The 18,077-nt window shown below is 41.2% G+C and overlaps 1 protein-coding gene across 1 annotated transcript in view; it reads left to right on the forward strand.

The window, feature by feature from the left end:
* Positions 1-18,077, forward strand: part of LOC121950904 (potassium voltage-gated channel subfamily B member 1-like) — a 53,479-nt gene that overhangs the window by 27,763 nt on the left and 7,639 nt on the right. The window lies entirely within an intron of this gene.

Raw genomic sequence — 18,077 nt, forward strand, 5'->3', positions numbered from 1 at the left:
CAGACGTTGATTGCTACTTTGCTTTAACATTGAGGTGTTTAAGAAAATAGGTCACTTCTCAAGTTTCCTATTCTGCTTGTTGCCTCAGGGCCCTTTAGAGCCTGTACATCCCAGCTGCATACATTATACACTATACACTGCACTTCACACATCTATTTTCTTATGGTCTCTTTCTACATTATGTATCTCCAACCTCGCTTCACCACTAAGGATGACACAGTGCAGTTGGACAGAAATGAGCAGGGTTGGGAGACATTTAGCGCACTGGGACTGATGTAGGAGACATACTGTACTGGGACGGACATGCAGAGCTGTGGTCGTCAGTGGTCAGGCAGGAAGTTCTTTGGTCCGCCCTTCCACTCCTACTGAATCATTTAGGAGGAGACTCAGTACACAGCAGGTGTTTCACTTCTACAGAATGAAAAATAGATGGTTTTATGTTACACTTGGCATCTGTGTTTTGTGTGTAAGAGGAGTATTCTTAGATTTGATTTGCCATAAAGTCCAACTCAAATTTTCACCATAGTGTTACTAAAGAAAAGTGGATATTTTCATTCTATTTATACCTTTTGGGTCATTTGACCTCACAAAAAAGCAACAGATCTTGAAGGACTGAATCCAAAGTTGCCATGCTGTTACTCTGAGTTTGGATATTTAGTGCCGTGTCAGCTGAATGTTCAATTCTCAACGGGGCACAAGTGCTTTTAAACAAGTCTGTGGGCCAATTCTGTCTATGTGCATTCTGTTTCCTCCTTGCAGATTTTTAAACGAAGCTGACAATGTTGAATGGAGCACACGTTGTGTGCCATCTGATGTTGACGAACCGTTTGCAGTCATCAGATGCTTTAACAGAAATATCTTCCTAGAGAGGGATTTAACCGACACATGCATGAAGCAGGACTCAAAGTCACAGTGAGGGGAAAAGTACAGATGGATATCCTGCCAGACATCCAGTAGTGCAGCACTTTCTATAATTGCAATCTGGTAAATTTGTTGTCATGGCTACACTTAGCGGTGGGCCTAGTGCTCTGGGACCAGTTAACATAAATTTAGATTTTGGTATTTTTCTCCTTGCATTAGCAGTTTCACAGTGTAGGAGTGTAGATCGAGATCGGGTGTGTAGATCAACAAAACTTTCATCAAGGGATGCAAGTTCAGCTCTAACAAGTATCTTCTTAGTGTTTGCCGCCAATTGCCAGCAGCTGCTTTTTAATGTCGATGGCTTTGACATCACATTTGTTTTTGTTTTTACCAATGTTCCGTTTCTTTCCCTATGTATTATGTATTTCCTGTGTAATTTAAGGAATTGTTGATTGACAAATGTTTTACCACCCTGAGATTTCATCTTTCCAAACATTTTACCTAACAAAGATCCAAGCAGGATCTAAACATTGTCTTCACTGAGCTTGTGTGGCATAGAGTAAGTGTGTAGGCCTTATTTATCTCTTGTACGCTGGTTTTTGATAGCCTTGCACCTATGTGATGTGCGCATAACTACCCTCTTACAACTTGTATCTTAATATTTTTCATATGCAGATTAGCACATTTCCCCAAATTTCCCCTATTTTGTCTTTGTTTGAACTTAAAGTTGCTGTTTCTCCTTCAGGTCTTATGATACACTATGCTAAGGTAAGCTCCCCACAATAACTTAATATTTAATGGATAGACAAGAGCGCTATTGATCTTCTCATCTAACTCTTGGCAAGAGAACAAGTGGATTTCCCACAATGTTAAACCATTCCTCTAAAATACCATACAGTTATACCTTTCTAGGTCACTACACTTAAGCACCAGACTTATCAGTCTTGAATGACATCAGTTGTCTAGCACTGAAACTGTAGTGTAGAACTGATATGGTATCATATAGGATTATGGGCAGAGACCAGGCCTCTCCTGTTTCAGGTGGTGTTCACTGTAAGCAGGTAACTCTCTCCACTCAACACTGACACCCAATCATGTCACAGGAACCCAGTGACATCTGCTCTTTATGGTAAACACTGTGCAGGGCCGCTGCACCGCAGCGCCAGGTCACTGGTGACAAGTAGTAAATGTTACTTAGCTGACAGCAGACACCAGATCAGTAAGGGCATCTTATCAGCCTCTATGTCCACTGTTTCCCACAAGCTCGTATCAAGCTTCATGTCAAAGATCCTCCTGTACTATATGATGTGGCCACACACTTTGTAGCCATGGAGATGGCAGATGTAAACAGCAGAGTGTGTCGACAGAAAAAAATGTTCCTCTTTATCAGAATTGTGTAATGCTATCTAGTCTAATGTTACTGGACTTAAAAAGCTTCCACTGGAAGTTATTCAATCATCTGCTGTCGTTCATCATTAGAAATAACTTTCTCTGGAAGAGGTCATGAACTTGATTGTGTGAGGTAATCTCTTGACCTCTGTTCACATCGTGCTCATAATCTGCATTAAAGCTAGCAGTGTCTTATGGCCACTGCTTCTCTTCAGGCCACCTGTCTGTCTCCTGATGTTGATTACTTGCTCTAATTGCAATTAAAGCTGACTTGACTAGACTGATTGAAATGTTAATTCTGCCACTGAAACCAGGCGGCTTGCTGTACTGGTCCTTATCCTCTTGCGTAATGAACCCACCAGCACAGCCACAATAAATGCTGAAAAATAAAACAATGATTTTGTTGTGCACTATGCTGCCAAATGGTCCATTTTCACAGAGCTGGTGGTGATTCAGCATGATATATTCTGTTGTTTTTTCCTTCGCATTTGCCTGCCAACACTGCCGCCAGTTTCAGAGTGAGCAAAGACCATAGCAACAAGAGACAGCTGGAGCTCCAGCCTGCACAAAACAAGTATTAAGAACAAAGACACTTGAGTACTTGTCATTTTCAGCTGGGTGTGATGTGTCTTCACTGAGTGGAGATGTGATTGTGCTGTGAGCTATGAGTCTTGCCGGTGTGCCGCATTTCAGGCCCACACAAAAACGCCCACTGTATATCAGGATTGTACATCTCAGGATCACAGATGCCATACTTATTCCATTAGTAGGGCTCAGCCATGCGGGCTGTGTGGTGTTTGTTGGGTTTTTTTTTAACGGCAGCCTGGAAGAGACCCTCCCCAGCCTGCTGTGTGTTCCCACAGCATACTTAACACAGACAGACGGGCACATGCTGTGAGGAGGCCCTCAGAGAGTAGAGAGTCCAGAAGGGGGGCGGCACACAGTTCATTAAGGGTTCAGGTCATTTCCCCTCATCTGAAACACTGTCTGCATTAACATGTACATTATTATTCCATGTGACAATATTCTAAATTTGACGTGGATCATGTAAACAGCATATTTTGTTTGGATATTTCAATACAGGCCTTTTTCTAAATTCCGCATTTTCCAATAAAGATGTGGGTTGTGTTGATATTATTCAGGTTTTTTGAGCATTATTTTTGACATGTATGTAACACAATCATAATATGTGTCTCAACTGGGGCTTTTACTGTAGTTTGTGGCACATGGCCTGTTGTCTAATTACAATCAGCTCTGTGTGTTATCATCAACATGTTGTCATCCCAAGTCGTCACATATCGCTGCTTTGTCAGTGGACTTTCGTGTCTACATAATACGCTCTAGGTATCCTCCTACATCTGCTGTGAATGTTCTGGGATGGTGCAACCAACGCCAGGATATCAACAGAAGCACATGGTTAGGTTTAGGCAACAAAGGCATGTGGTTATGTTTAGAAAAAAAACACCCTAGATTGGCTCTACATTCATACAGGTAGCGAACACAGGGCTCCTGAGTAAAAGTTTGGGGTTTGTTGGACCCATCCACCACCCCTCCCTCTAACTCCTTGGGTACCTTTGTGCTCCTTATATTACGAAATTACTGGCAGCCTTTCAAACCGAAGCCACCGTCAATGTATCATACTGCGGCACCAGGTGCTATCTGGCTGACAGGCGGGATAAAATAACACTGCAAAAGGTTCCCTCCAACCGGTTATAAAGGGATGCTAACTTTTCCACTTTTCACTGATCACACAACTTATACGTAACCATTTGTCTCGCTAATTACAAAATAAATCAAGTGTAGTTTACATAATATTGAGATATATACTGTATGTTTGATATATGAATATAAAGGGAAAAAAGTAATACATTTAACATTACACATAAAGTGGAACTGATCAAAAAACACCTGTAGCTACTGACATAGTCTACATATTTCATAGTATTTCATTAGCAGTGCAGCTGCAGAAGAGGTTTAATACCCATATTACAAATAATAGGTTAAACACAGGAAAAAAGGTGACAGCAGAGGGACTTCTGGGTATCAGAGCACAATGTATAACTTGAAATCAATCAATAGTGTTACATCATGATGGCAATGTGGATCTATAAGCCTCTTTCACTCTGCCAGTAGAGAAGCTCCTGTCTGGTATTTTATCACTCAATAATCTTGGATCAGTTTTTCATTTCATGCTTAAACTGATTTATATGCTTTACAAAATGACTCAGTTTAGTGAGGGGGAGGTCTGCTGCAGCCAGGATAGCATACATGAGATCGTTTTGTTACTGAATTCTTTAAAATATGTATGTTTTTATCAAAATACAGAAGGGAATTTTAATCTTGGCGTGTATTTATCAATGCACACCTGATAACACAGATGTTCCAGAAGGTTTTCTGTTCCAGGAAAAAGGCCGGTGGCAATAGCGCAGATGTTTTGACAGGGGGAACTCAGAAAAACAGCGCTGGTTCGTACATCAGCCACAGGGTAGCAATCACACATTTCATTTTCTCACTCTGTCACTCTCTTATTTTGTCTTCATTTTTGACAATGTCACCTCTGTTCCTTTTCACTTTCTTTTTCTCTGTCATCATAAAAAAAAAAATAATGCATCCCTGTCCTTGTAAAATACAGACTGCTGGCCCTATCTAGACACCCACCAGCCCCAACAATGAGTTTAAGGCCAGTGAAAAGCAGTGATGGAAGAAGTATTCAGATCCTTTACTTCAGTGAAGTATCAGTGAAACAATGTATTTATTACTAGTACAATGACTGCAAGGCAAGGCAACTTTATTTACATAGCACATTTTGGTAAAAAGGCAATTCTAAGTGCTTTAGATTAAACATCCAAAGCAAAGAGACAAAGTGCAAAAGAAACAATATAATAAAGGGCATTTAAGCACAATTAAGATGCCATTAAAAACTAGAGAATAGATAGATAAAACAGGACTAAGGCCAGTTTAAAATACGAGAATAAAAGTTAAAATGCAGAAATTAACAAACATTTGATTCAATAAAAGGAAGATGCACGGAAACAGGCACGTCTTCAGCATGATTTGAAGTCAGTCAAAAAAAGCAGACAAAATCCCACCCAAAATAAAGAATAATGATAAAAATAAGTTCAGTTCAGTTTATTGTCGTTCAAAACATGTTAAAAACATTAAGTAACAACATTCGTTTTCCAGGTCCAGCAGCATACAGAATAAATTGTATTAGCTATATGTACCTTATAAAAAAAGAGTAATAAATAAACTAAAAACCTATATTAAATAAAACACAGTTAAAAACCAAGCAGCATGTTAATACATAGCAGCAGTGAAGCAAAGTGCAGACTTTAAGTCAGGAGTTTGTGAGTCTCACAACCTTTGGGAAGAAGCTGCACTTTAGCCTTCTTGTTCTTGCTTTGAGGCTGTGCAGCCTTCTGCCTGGGGGGAGGGGATGAACAGTTCGTGTGCCAGGTGGGTGGGGTCTTTCATGATACATGAAGCTCTGCTTCTACACCTGCTGACATAAATGTCCTCCAAGGAAGGGAGGCTGCTGTTGGTGATTTTTTTGAGCAGATTTAACTACTCGTTGTAGCGCCTTCCTGTCAGCCACAGAGCAGTTCCCATACCAGACAGTGATGGAGGATGTCAGTACGCTCTCCAGGTCAGGACAGCTGAGACTAGCCCACTTCAGCCTCCTCAAAAAGTACAGGCCCTGGTGGGCCTTTCTTATCATGCTGGCTGTGTTGGTGGCCTTTGTGAGGTTGTTGTAGATGTAGAGGCCCAAATACTTCACACCATCTCCACAGCTGCCCCTCCGATGAAGAGGGGCAATGGGGTGTGTCTTCTCCTCCTAAAGTCCACAACCATCTCCTTAGTCTTCCCCACATTGATGCAGAGATAGTTTTCTCAGGCAACACAGGAACGACAGCAGATGATTGAATAACTTCCAGTGGAAGCTTTGTAAGTCCAGTAAAATTAGACTAGATAGCATTACACAATTCTGATAAAGAGGAACCTCTTTTTTCTGTAGACACACTCTGTTTCACTGCTGTTTACATCTGCCATCTCCATGGCTACAAAGTGTGTGGCCACATCATATAGTACAGGAGGATCTTTGACATGAAGCTTGATACGAGCTTGTGGGAAACAGTGGACACAGAGGCTGATAAGATGCCCTTACTGATCTGGTGTCTGCTCTCTAGGGCCGTGAGAGCAGAGTGGACGACAGCTGACACTGCGTCAGACACAGACCGTTTTTTCCTATAGGCATACTGATGGGGGTCCACTTTGATGTTAATGGTAACCTTTAAGTGGGCCAAAACCAGCCATTCAAAGTATTTCATGACTGTAAGGGTGAGAGCCACAGGACGATAGTCATTCATGCTTTTAACTGCCGAGTTTGGGGCGCCGGAACGATAGTGGACATCTTTAGACAAACAGGTACCACAGCTTGGGAGAGGGAGATGTTAAAGATGTCCATCAAGACCTCTGTGAGTTCCTGAGCACAGTCTCTCAGAACCTGTCGCGGGATGTTGTCCGGGGCTGCTGCTTTGCAAGGCTTGATCCTCCTCAGTGTCTTCCTCACATCCACAGCTAAAACACTGAAGGGCAGCTCACCTGGTGGAAGTATGAGCCTGGAGCTGTGGGAGGAGTTGGATGACTCTAAGCAGGCATAGAAGGTGTTCAGGACATCAGGAAGAGACGGGTCCCGAGGGCATTCAACATCCCTCCCTTTATAGTATGTGATGCTCTTTTTGCCCCTCCACATGCTCCAGGTGCTGGTGGAAAAATGACCCTGTATCCTAAGGGCATAAGTAGCCTTGGCCCTTTTGATACCAGCCTCCAGTTCCCTCCTTACTGTTCTCAGTGCCTCTGCATCTCCAGGCCTGAAGGCTGAGTCCCGTGCCCTCAAAAGAAACCGCACCTCTCCATTCAGCCCAAGTTTCTGATTGGGACAGACGGTGATTTTCCTGGTGGTGGTAACATCATCAGTGCATTTACTGATGTATCATAAAGCGATGACACATAGTCCTCCTTGCCATCACCAGTTGCTGCTTCTCTGAGTGCCTGCCAGTTGGTGCATTCAAATCAGTCCTGGAGCACAAAGACAGCTCCACTGGGCCAATAAATAAATAAGTTATAATAAAATAAAAGTACTTGCTCTGCATTACTTGTTCTGCACACACACACAGAACAAGTTTTATGTTGCCTTTTATCGAATTATATTTATTTCCTAATGCTTAAACAAACATTAAAATTATTATTTTCAAATGTCAAAAAGACACATCAGTGCACACACAATGCCCTGCATCTGTGAGCCTCATCGTTTTAGCGCCACCTTCACACTTCCTAAAGGACACATCCTGAGCATAGCCGCAAGCTCAGTAATCCATCTCCCTGTCTTCTCCTCAGCACACGGCAAAGGATAGGCACATGCTCCCTGATAAAGGCATGAAGGTGGTACAGAGAGGGTTTACAGGCAAGGTGAAATGAGACAGATGAGGCGGAGGGCACATCTGTGCGGGACACAGGGGGTCTTGTCAGTTTGGGAGATGCTTTATCTGGTTTCAGAGACAGATGGGAAAGTTAGACTGGGGGGCAGTTATGTAACTAGAAACTGTTCATTGCCAACATCCAGACTGTGATGTACAGTAATTATAATTAAAAGACTTGTCATCATTACTCCTAGCTGTTTATTGTTACTCCTGATTGTTGTATGGTTTTCATCTTTTCACATCAATTTGATCTTTTTCAAGCGTTTTAATTTTGGCATCATGACATCTGTGAGCATTGTGTATGAGAAAAACACTAAATATTACAATGCTTTATGAAACTACATTAAATGTAACTAAAACAAACAACATACTGGGAAATAACATAAAATAAAATGAAACTGGGATTTGGAATTTTACAGCACTTAAAAAAATACAGCGTACACTATGTGAAAGAAGCATCAGCGAATGACCACTGACCTTCTGATGACCTCTGATGTCTCCTCACAGTCTGTGTCTCTCTGCTCACTCCCTGAATAGTCATATATTTTAAGTCTCTTATGCAGTCATTTTTGACTGGTACATTTCAGTGACTGGTACAGTAAATGTTGGTTGTTTTAGGAGGTTAAAAATCTTTGGAGTTGGTCAGTCATTACAAACAAATCATGCCACAAAACTTTGATTAAAACCACAGTAGAGACTCAAAACTCTCTAGAGAAAGTATGTAATGTTGAAATCTGTGAAAATATAGTAAAAAGTGATGAACAAGACATTTAGAATATTATTATTTGACGGGTAGGTTAAGCCTGAAAAAACATGGATTTTTGTATTTCTTCAGCAAAAACAGATTTTAAAGGTGAAAGTCAAGTGACATTCTTTAATTTTCTCATTGTTAATAAATCCCATAAAAATGACTTAAACAGAATTTATTACTCAGGCAAGTGTTGTTTGTGTAGCTAAAGCCTGTTCTACCCTAATTCTTTGTGCCATAGAACTTTAGCCTGGGAACCAGACAAATCTGCAAGCTCACGACTTATTTGCTCTAACAGATGCCTCTGGTCTCCCTCCCGTTCAAATTTCCAGCCAAAGAGGCCCTCGTCAGGCCTATCAAAAGCATTTATCTGATATGGGGCTGATATTTAATCAGATGACTGAGCACCACAGACTGTGTAAATAAGTGATGTAGCTACCATGATGTAACCCACTGATTTGTGAACCATCATTTTGAATTTGTCGTCCTGAGGGTTTTTTTTTTTTTGTTTGACCTCAAACCCTGATTAAAGCGCAGCATAATTTGTATTAGGGAATTGATTAGGCGTTGCCTCTCTATGGCACACCTGAAAGCTCAGCTAAAAATACTGCCCAAGAACTACCTTTTACTTTTGTCTGAGTCATATTTTTAAGACTACAATGCCCAGCTGTGTAAGAAAATATTTGAGCCTTTAAAAAAAAAAAAAATCAACTTTGAGATTTGGTGACAGAAACAAAAATACAGAGTACTGTCACCCTTATCCTACCAACTTAAAAACTACATAAGAAGAAACAAAACAAGGGAACTGTATGTCAAGGGGTTAATTATGATTAGTTTATGTAAGGGGGCAGCAGGTGAGAGTAGTTTTACTGCACCGCGGTCCCTGGGTGGAACTTTCCAAGAAGGTGATCGTAACCCTGGCGAGAAAGTGTTTACAGCTACAAAGGGCTTCTACGTGTTTCTGAATTTTGTTTACCGGCAGCGTAATTCCATCCATCTTTTTCCATTGAAGCCTTGGCTAAAAACAAAAACACTGACACAGTATCCCACAGAGGGAGCTACAGCTGAACCACAGCAGACTCTGTAGGAGGAAGGTCAGCTGCCAGGGCACCGAGCCAGAAAACAGTTATTGGCGAATCACAGACAAAGTTGTACAATAAGAGGATTAGAGATGCCACCTTGCACTCAACATACCCATGGAAAAAAAAGTAAGTGAGTCACTGTGTGACATAATCTCTGCATTGATTCAACTCATGTGGTGAAAAGGGCAAATCCAGTTACGATGAAGAGGGACCAGAAGTGAATCAACACTTCACACAGCATGACGCAGGGAAAAGCCCAAAATACCAGACAGAAAATTTTCTTCTGGCAATTACAATGCCACTTTGTTCATCGTGTCATCTGTTCTCAACCCAAATGTCAGTCATGTGTCGTGTATCTTTGTTTTTATTCATTCCTAACACGCCTCCAGTCTTTAAGTGACACTCTTCTCTTTTTGCTTCTGTCTCTATTACATATTATCTCTTTGTCAAAATGTAGCAGGTCAGTTTTGTGATATTGGGTTGTATGTCAATATCTTTGTGAATCTATTGACCATATCAGCAAAACGATGACACTACACTGACTGATTTTACTAGCAACTTTAATTTTATCCAGGAAAACACTGGAAACTAATGATATGAATATCTCATCCTGATAACTCACTAGAGGGTTATTTTGAGAGTGATGGTGTTATCCTAATATTGCTGGAGCTGAAGCAGTAAACAATATAAAAGGACCCAATGAATGAGCTAAATTAGATTAGTATTACTATTCAGCCCAGTTGCTATAAGAAAATGTTGGCATTGCATGTTTGTGCAAACCATGAATATGTTATATTTGCATGTTTTATACTTATAAATGACATAGTATATGAGCTGACTTAGTCATCAGGTTGTAGAGGATAGATGGCATGACACCTATGAGAGAGCCTGCCAAGGTGGAGAGCACTGTTGGAGACCACCAGGAAACAAAACTGTTTTTTGGTTGTTGTTTTTTTTGGCAAGTCATCGCTGCATTTGCAGCAGCTTATTAGCCACTAAACGGGGGTGGTTTTTAACGATTTGTCGCTGCATTTCCAGAAAGAATTGTGCCACCAAAACCAGCATTTTAAGCTCAACCATCAATCTACTCTTCACTATAACCACGTAAACCTAATCACACATTGACCACAATGATATTGAAACGTTAAGAAATGTTTAGTTTTAGCTTATCTTCTACATTATGTAACATATCTGTGGTTTGCAGAAATGTACAAAACTAAATTTATTCTGAGGAATGGGTTGGACTAAAGGTTCATATATGCTCAACTCAGTATTAGATACATATATTGATGCAGAGACTTCTGTCCATACTCTGTGTTAAATTCATCCACATTTGTACACGTTTTCTAAAAAGTTTATGTTACCACCATGGGGGTAGTGTAGCATACACAACTTACAGAGATTACAAAGACATTTAAAAAATGGCAGAAGAGAACAAAATGATAATATAGTGAAAAGAATTCTCCGTCCACATCTACAACAGTGCCTGAATTTAAAGGTACATTATTATGACATCATCCACCGTCACCTCTTTTGTTGTTGTGTTAAACTTTTGACTGTATTAGATGGAAGTATAAGGGCAGTGATGTTTACAGTTTTTGAAACGGATATATCTAGTTTTGTGCGTAAAGGGAGTATAAATGAGCCTTAATGGCGCTCTAATTCTATGAATATCTGTTGTGAGCTTTACAGGGTCATAGGTGAGGGCTAAGACAGAAACTGTTCATTTCGCTATATTTTTAATCTTGGCAATGTCTAACGGTCCACTAGACCACCACTTTGGTTCACATTCAAATATCTCAATAATTCAAAGATGGACTGCTGTGGAATTGTGGTACGGTCCCCAGAGAATGCGTCCAACTCACTTTGGTGAATCCCTTACTTTTCCTCTGCACCACCAGCAGGTTGTGGCTTTGAGAGAAATGTCTCCACAATTGTTGGATGCCTTTAGTACAGAAAACCTGTCAAAGAATCTTATAAATGGTGCAACCGGGCAACACACCAGGTAACTGTTGAACTCCTAATCCTGCAGGGATGCTCCCTTTCTGAAGAATCTCCTGTGTTTATAGAAACTCTGTTTCCCCTGTCCATCCCTCCTTTGATCGAGCATGAAGCAGAACTAACCTTGTGTGGAGAAAGCAGTGTGAAAACTAGGCTACCTCTCCGGCTTTGCAGTCCGTCATGGCCCAGTGAGCAAACACTCACACACACCTTTTCCAGGACAGGATAGCTTGCACTTCAGGAGGATATTAAATATTCAGTCCCCTGCCTGCTGGCCTGTAGGGAAGGGAAGCTTGGGGCTAATGAGCTGGGGGTGAATGTGTGTGTGTGTGTGTGTGTGTGTGTGTGTGTGTGTGTGTGTGTGTGTGTGTGTGTGTGTGTGTGTGTGTGTGTGTGTGGTTTTGTTTGTTGTAGACAAGTGTGTATCAGGGTTGTGTTGAAGTAGCAGCAGTCTTGATCGGATTCATCTTCCATTTATGCAAACAGGAAGCGGGACAGGCTGTCCTCACGACCTCAGTTCTTGTCGTTAAAAGCTAATGAGGCAACACAACACTTACCATAACCCTCGTTAACAGTACTTCTTTTTCTCAATGCATCTGCTGCATATTGAAAATATATTTACCCTAATGTATTTTAGCTTTATTACCTTTATATTTATATTTGCTTCCTGCTCTGTTCTGTCTGGCAGCTACATTATATTCTATTTCCTCATTTGTGAAACAGTGTCACCCCTGCATACATAAATCATACATTAATCACATCACATTGGCTAACCAAGGAAACTAACATGTTTCTGTTGCAAAGCATCAGACTGGGTTTGCCACATCCCCTCTGTGTCACAGATCTGTCACTGTACTGAGTGCCCCTCTTTCTCTCACTCTATCTGGACTGTATCTCTGTGGTGAGATCACCCTATAAGAGATCCCTATAATCTTCACTCTGGCTGACCTCAGTTTGGAGTACTCTTGGGGTGAGAAGGGAAAAGGTGAGCAAGAGAGAGACTTTGATGGGGGTTGGAGTTGCTGGTCATGCTTCAGTTGTTCTTCACACACACACAACACACCCAGGTTCAGTCTCAAATGCTGTCTTTTGTATTCCGCTTGCTTCATTAGCGGTGCTCAGGCCTGGTCAGTGTGTCAACATAGATTAGTGTTGATCTGATGAGTGCACTTTCCACTGGACAGTCCATTTTAGATCTAAGGCTCAGTAGTGAATGCCTCTCTGCTTGTGTCTATGTCTTTTGATGTGTTGCTGCTAAATCAATGCACATATGGTACAATTTCCTTTCCACCCTCTCCAGACCTCCAACAGTGGCACCCCCACAAAATTTTCATAGGGGTGGCCAGATGGTGCCACTGAAAATCTTTGAGTGGCACACCAAAACCAAAAGCCTTAACTCAATTTCAGGAATTCACTTATGCTGTTATAGTATATAGGCAAGTTGAAAACGATGTCAGTTAATGTCCCTGATTACTTTGTGTGCATAGACTAATACTGGCAGAGTAAACATTTTAAGTTTCACACCAATCATGTTTTCATGTGTTATGCATGTATCTATACATTTTAGGGCAGGCTTTAAGGCTTCAAATAGGCTGGTTGTCCTTTTCTTTAAAAAGACAAACATGCATTGAATGCAAGATTCAAAACATTTATAAGGAACAAGCCTTCTCAAGTTTAGGGGAGACTCATGGGTACCCATAAAAAACATTTTCATTTCGATGTCTTTAGGTGAAAGTTCAATCGGCCATTTTTAGAATGGCTAACATTCATGTAGGGCTTCCAGGGTTTGGCTGCCCATACATACAGTGCCTTGCGAAAGTATTCGGCCCCCTTGAACCTTTCAACCTTTCACCACATTTCAGGCTTCAAACATAAAGAAATAAAATTTTAATTTTTTGTCAAGAATCAACAACAAGTGGGACACAATCGTGAAGTGGAACGAAATTTATTGGATAATTTAAACTTTTTTAACAAATAAAAAACTGAAAAGTGGGGCGTGCAATATTATTCGGCCCCTTTACTTTCAATGCAGCAAACTCACTCCAGAAGTTCAGTGAGGATCTCTGAATGATCCAATGTTGTCCTAAATGACTGATGATGATAAATAGAATCCACCTGTGTGTAATCAAGTCTCCGTATAAATGCACCTGCTCTGTGATAGTCTCAGGGTTCTGTTTAAAGCGCAGAGAGCATCATGAAGACCAAGGAACACACCAGGCAGGTCCGAGATACTGTTGTGGAGGAGTTTAAAGCCGGATTTGGATACAAAAAGATTTCCCAAGCTTTAAACATCTCAAGGAGCACTGTGCAAGCAATCATATTGAAATGGAAGGAGTATCAGACCACTGCAAATCTACCAAGACCCGGCCGTCCCTCCAAACTTTCATCTCAAACAAGGAGAAAACTGATCAGAGATGCAGCCAAGAGGCCCATGATCACTCTGGATGAACTGCAGAGATCTACAGCTGAGGTAGGAGAGTCTGTCCATAGGACAACAATCAGTCGTACACTGCACAAATCTGGCCTTTATGGAAGAGTGGCAAGAAGAAAGCCATTTCTCAAAGATATCCATAAAAGTCTCTTTTAAAGTTTGCCACAAGCCACCTAGCAGACACACCAAACATGTGGAAGCAGATCCTCTGGCCAGATGAAACCAAAATCGCACTTTTTGGCCACAATGCAAAAGCGATATGTTTGGCGTAAAAGCAATACAGCTCATCACCCTGAACACACCATCCCCACTGTCAAACATGGTGGTGGCAGCATCATGGTTTGGGCCTGCTTTTCTTCAGCAGGGACAGGGAAGATGGTTAAAATTGACGGGAAGATGGATGGAGCCAAATACAGGACCATTCTGGAAGAAAACCTGTTGGAGTCTGCACAAGACCTGAGACTGGGACGGAGATTTATCTTCCAACAGGACAATGATCCAAAACATAAAGCCAAATCTACAATGGAATGGTTCACAAATAAACGTATCCAGGTGTTAGAATGGCCAAGTCAAAGTCCAGACCTGAATCCAATCGAGAATCTGTGGAAAGAGCTGAAGACTGCTGTTCACAAACGCTCTCCATCCAACCTCACTGAGCTCGAGCTGTTTTGCAAGGAAGAATGGGCAAGAATTTCAGTCTCTCGATGTGCAAAACTGATAGAAACATACCCCAAGCGACTTGCAGCTGTAATTGGAGCAAAAGGTGGCGCTACAAAGTATTAAGGGGCCAAATAATATTGCACGCCCCACTTTTCAGTTTTTTATTTGTTAAAAAAGTTTAAATTACTCAATAAATTTCATTCCACTTCACAATTGTGTCCCACTTGTTGTTGTTTCTTGACAAAAAATTTAAATTTGATATCTTTATGTTTGAAGCCTGAAATGTGGCGAAAGGTTGCAAGGTTCAAGGGGGCCGAATACTTTCGCAAGGCACTGTATATTAGAGAGGGAGCATTGGGCTGCCAGGCTAAAGGTAACGGATATATAGCCTTGTCCAAAGACTGATCCAAAGGCCGTCACACTGTGAGCTTGCTCTCCATGGTCTGACACTGCTTAGTGTCAGCACGCCATTGACAATTTATTTGTAGACATTAAAAACGTATACAATAACTTGAAACAAAACTTAATATGGAAAAGACAGAAACTCCTTCTACTCTGTATTCCTTGCAATACTCAGAAGCATCTCTCATCAACTGCAGTCCCCAACTTGGTCTGAATGATCTCCTAATTACTTAGGCACACCAACCTTCAAACCAACACGGGCTCTATGCCCAAGTAGGCCCAACCAAGCCTGACAGCCATGCAGCACAGCCAATGGGGACAGTTAGCCCCTGATACCATTTCCTGCTATTTTGTTCATTTACTTTTGTAAGAGAGTAGAGTTCACAGCTATACTTGCTTCACCTTCCATTTTTGCTTTCGTAGTATTAGGCCTAACGTTTGGGAGAATTTGATCTGTAATGTCTGTCTCATTGTTCCCCAGCTTTTTGCGCTACCTTGAAAAATGAATGCATCACAGCCTGTTAAATACAGTATTATCAGCCTCTAAATATTTTAGCCGGGGGAGGGGTTTGATTCTTACTGTTAACGATGATGGTAATGTTAGTAACAAGACATCTACCTCTAATGGCTCGTATTTGACAGTTTTCATTCATAACTTTAGTCTCTAGGGAGCCACACAGGGAGTAGGGCATTTCAGGGAACGCTCTAAGAGTCCAAATTCTTTTGTCTGCCCTGTCTCACCTGCACCCCAGCAAGGTTTCTCTGCTTTTAGTCCGTCTCTCCTCAAAGGCCAAGGTAGTTGTACAAGCAGTCACCTGTCAGGATTAATTAAAGCTTATGGCCACTGATTGGTGCCAGAGAATAATCCTGCTCACCACTGGCCTGGGACACAGCCTCCACAGTGACCTTGTGTTGGATTTTACACTGACTCTGGTACAGGAATAATAGGTGTGGCAAACCTACACACCCACAACTGTGCAGCCTCCTTAATCCCCGGCACTATGACTAGACCCTATTATACTCAGCAGATTATATCATTAGTGGGTGCTTCACAGGTCTCCAGTACTCTGTCAGGCAGGCTCACTGACCGTGCAGGGTGTGCTTTGTAAAACAAGTAATACATTGTGGTTTTCTTGTAGCCTTGGGCATTGAAGGATTGAAGCAGACTGAATAGAAGTGGAAGCCAGTGAAGAGCAAGTGTGGCAGGGGTCTTAAAAAATGTATCAATACAATCTCCAACCCTCTCTCTCGACTCCCACCTGTCTCTCTCATATGTCAAGACTTGAAGAGAAAGGGGAAAAAAACCTCTGCTCCGCAGATCACATTAGCTCTGACCCCATTTCTTTTGAAATGCTGACATGACATTTCATGAATACTTCTGATAAAGTGGCCACAAAGTTAAATGGGCCATGAACAAATATCATCAGAAAATGCCATCGCCACTTGGGATATTTTAGCCAGTTCTGAAATGCAATTCGGTGTCATGAAAGGACACACACCAGTTTGACACATTGAAATAGAGTTTCTCACGGGACTGACCTTCCTCTGACATCATTTCTATTTGATGGAGCGTTTTAACTTTCACCATGTAGTTCAGGGGCAACTGCTTACTTTAGCTCCACTAGTCAATGTCACATTGTGCCTTTGATATACATTTCAATGCTGCAGATTGGGGCAAAATTAGCAATGTATGTTGAAGAAATACCAACAGGGTCCTCTAATCCATGTTGGCTCTCAGTATAATTGTGATCATTTTCAAAATAAAAGCTCAAAGTGTGGTGCCAGCTTCAGGTTCAAGATATTGAGAAGGACCCTTGCACAAACACAAAACAGATGGCTTCAGAGTTATTGCATATACAGTACAATCTTTTAATCTTTGAGTCTTTAAATAATTTCATTCCAGGCGACCATCATCAGTGCAGCGATGTACTGATGATCAAACGTTTGCTGCATGTTTCCCAAAGATTAAAAGACTGGATTAAACAGACGATTAATCTGAAGCCATCCATATGGTACTTTCCATATGATTTGTAACCTGACCAAAACACTCTCAAACTTTATAAAGTGAGTTGTTTTTCAAAGTGACCCTCAAGAGAACTTTATAAACAAGACTACTTGTCCCCAGCCAGCCCAGATGCTTACAGAAAATGTTGGCGTTGAACATTTCTGCAAACCATGATTACATCACATTTGTATGTTTCATATGTATCATATCACCATTTCCAAAGAGAGGTTGTATATGAGCTGTCTTTGTCATTGAAAGGATGGTGGATGACATGTTTTCTAGGCAAGAAACCTGCCAAGCTGCAGACCACTGCTCAAGACCAACAAACAGCAAAATGGGTTGTTTTTTAACAAGTCATCACTGCACTTCAAGCTGCTTTCAGGCACCAAAGAGAGTGTTTTTTTTCTAGCAGCTTTTTAGCCAGAAAATTTGGGTGTTTTTTATCAACTTGTCACTGCATGTTCTGCAGAGTCTGTGCCACCAAAGTATTTTATGCTGAAATAATCTTTTCCTAACCATGACCAGGTTGTTTTTGTGCCTTAACCCAACCATACGTTAACCACAGCATTGTTGACGTGTAAAGAAAGTTTTGGCATATCCATTACATAATAACATATAAATGTAACGTATCTGTGGTTTGGAGAAACGTACAATACCAACATTTATTCTGGTGATTTGGTTGCTCCGGCCATTCTAGCAACTCTGTGGGGCTGCACAGTGGTGCTTTTAGCTGAATGCTTATATCAGCATGCTAACATGCTGAGGTTTACCATGTTATCATTACCATGTTCCCAATATACCTTTAAGTCTATTAGCATAGTAACATTTGGGAATTATCACTACACAGAAAGTACAGCTGAGGCTCGTGGTATTACTTTTGCAGATTTTTGGTCTTAACTGTATTAGATAAATTCAAATTTTGACTTGATGATGCTGAAAAGTCACAGGATCCACAAAGTTCTTATGATGAATTCTTGGGGGGGGACATGAATGTCTGTAGTTTTCTTGCAATCCATCC

The sequence above is a fragment of the Plectropomus leopardus genome, chromosome 2, assembly GCF_026936395.1.
Source record: "Plectropomus leopardus strain MGB_pleo_1.0 chromosome 2, ASM2693639v1, whole genome shotgun sequence".
In the NCBI taxonomy this organism is placed as follows: Eukaryota; Metazoa; Chordata; class Actinopteri; order Perciformes; family Serranidae; genus Plectropomus; species Plectropomus leopardus.